This window comes from Octopus bimaculoides, chromosome 3 (assembly GCF_001194135.2).
Source record: "Octopus bimaculoides isolate UCB-OBI-ISO-001 chromosome 3, ASM119413v2, whole genome shotgun sequence".
Classification (NCBI taxonomy): domain Eukaryota; kingdom Metazoa; phylum Mollusca; class Cephalopoda; order Octopoda; family Octopodidae; genus Octopus; species Octopus bimaculoides.
This window is the reverse complement of record NC_068983.1, coordinates 54,827,949-54,830,448: the sequence shown is the minus strand read 5'-3', so window position 1 is coordinate 54,830,448 and position 2,500 is coordinate 54,827,949. Positions and strand designations below refer to the sequence as shown.

General features: G+C 31.5%; 1 protein-coding gene across 4 annotated transcripts in view; it reads right to left on the bottom strand.

Moving 5' to 3' along the window:
- LOC106879863 (dual 3',5'-cyclic-AMP and -GMP phosphodiesterase 11) overlaps positions 1 to 2,352 on the bottom strand; it is a 237,486-nt gene extending 235,134 nt beyond the window's left edge. Inside the window, exon 1 of one of the 4 annotated variants that reach the window (XM_052966180.1) lies at positions 475 to 2,352. The gene's annotated coding sequence lies outside the window, so the exon portion shown is untranslated. The other 3 variants (XM_014929579.2, XM_014929581.2, XM_052966181.1) reach the window with 3 other exon arrangements.
- Between the last annotated feature and the right edge of the window lie 148 nt (positions 2,353 to 2,500).

Here is a 2,500-nt window from a genome sequence, read left to right as displayed (position 1 = left end):
TATATAGTGGAAACGACAACTGTTTAGAGCTTGGATTAAACGACCTTCATAACTGGAACTATGGATTTATAACATACTATGTATGTTAACTGGTGTAGTAAGACGAATATCTAGAGAAAAACATGATAGTAACATTTTAAAATCTAAAGATGTAGAAAAAATGATAGAAGAACAAAGAAAATGAATGGAAGAAAAGCCAACTAAACTACATTATAATTAAATATAAACGGCCGTAATTAATAATTTATAATATTAAAAGGATGTCGATGATAACTTTTAAGCAAGAATCTTTGAGCACCTTTTTCCTTTTATTTTGTTATTATTCAGCCACGTGCAAACATGTATACAATCCATCGTCAATAGAAGTGAACGAATAAATAAAAAGATAACAAGAGTGGAGCTTACTGATAATTCTAACAAGGACAGTACGAGTAAACTGATAGGTGGATTGAAATAAATAAATAATTATATTACGGGTGGTAGTCCTGTGTGGTAGAATTGCTTCTGAAAGATTATTTCGAAGTCAAAGGAATGAGTTGTAAACCTTTGGGGTTTGAAAGAAACAGTGAACAATTCATAGCTGTGAGATTTAAAAACAATTATGTCGACTGTAGTTTGTAGATATAGAAGTAATAGTACAGTTCACATCTAGTGGGAGGGAGAGAGAGACAGAGAGAGAATATAAAAGTTGGTATAATGACAGTAAACCGGCAATATAACAGAAGATAGTTGTTGGGGAGAGAGAGAGACAGGCTGACAGACGGAAAATGAGGAAGAAAGAGGTGAGGATGTATGGATGAGAAATAGTTTCAAACGTTATGAGAAAAATGTATATAACTAACAAAGTATGAGGAAATCAATACATTTTTATGGAAAAGGTGAGGCTAAGAGGAGAAAAAGAGAGGATGATAACCTCAGGATACGTTTCCACTTGCTTCTTAAAAAACGAGAAGTGTGAACGTAAGTCAGTTGGAATTTTCGAAAAATTTATCACGTTCGCACAAACAACTTGAAGCATTTACTGAAAATAACTTTGATAACTTTCAATTTTATAAGTAAATTAAGGACAGTAATGTTAAACTTTTAAATAAGAGCTTATGCAAAAAAAAAATATTTTAATACACGTATATTTCCAAATATACGTGTATTTATCGATGTTCTGTATCTATATGTATAATGAATGTAACTAACTAAGATAAACTGAATAGGTCGTAGGAGTTTAAGAAGACGTTTATGTAATTCAACGAGTTTATAAAAGCCAACACCAACGGAAGAATGGAATATAAAAGCCGTTGAAGTAGGGAAATCGTTTTAAACATGGTCAGAAATACTAAGTGACGCGCGGAAAAAAAGTTACAAAACAAAGAGAAGTGTTTGTAGAAGGTTTTGAAGAAGCTATTTTAAATAATAATAAATAAATTGCATAACAACTACGATATCATAATTACAAATCAAATTGTGAAATGAAGTTTTTTTTTTTAAATATAACAGTGATACCGGCCGACTTTGTTGTTGAACTTAGAAAAGTATCTATTTTCTTTTGCCATAGTTTGTAATAAATTTCCTTCCATTCGGTAAACAGGAAATTTTGAATTTGTAGTTGAAGCCATCAGGCATAATTTTAGAATACTTTATATGTTCGTATATAAAATACAGATGATATAAACACAAATAGAAAGAAATAGAGGAGAGAGTGAGAGCGGGCAATTAGAGCTAAGTTATGTGTAGGTGTGTAAATTTATCTACATATATAAATATATTGTGAAAAGACAGTTCACGTAAATAGATAAGTGAAGAATGATCAACTTTAAATGTGATAATGTCCCTAGATAATTTATTTCCTTGGTTGTAATTCAGTTGGTGAAAGTAGTAGACGTACAGCTTTTATCCAAATAAAATAAGACGCAAAAAAAAAAACAAAAGTAAAAACTTTTTTCTTCTTTTTTCCCCAAATAAAAACAATACAAATACGTCATACAAGTAATATATAAGTAAACGTGGATTCACGAGGTTCTGCCTAGCAGCACATAGCTTCACTGGAACGGAACGACATACATATCCATATATACACACACACGCGCATGTATATGTATGCACATACATACACTATATTATTACTATTATATATATACATATATATATTTTTTTAACAAATTACATAGTGATCGTGGCTACAGAAGAGCGCAAACTTAAATAAAAGCAGTAATATAAAGGACAACAGTGCAAATGACAGGATTTGGTTATGGTAAATATGCAAGAGTGAGAATATAGATTGACATTGGGCTTTTCCATTCCGAAGATGCGGTAACTCCTAAACTGGTACCCGGAAAAAAAAATCACATTAAAAATGCTTTAATTGCTCCGATGTGATTAGCTGCCAACGGGCACGTGACATTTCTTATATACATAATGAGCACGTCGGTAATTCAGGAGGCCAATAGTTGTGTGGATATACGCACGTTCATACACACATATGCAAATATACGTATTTATGTGCATA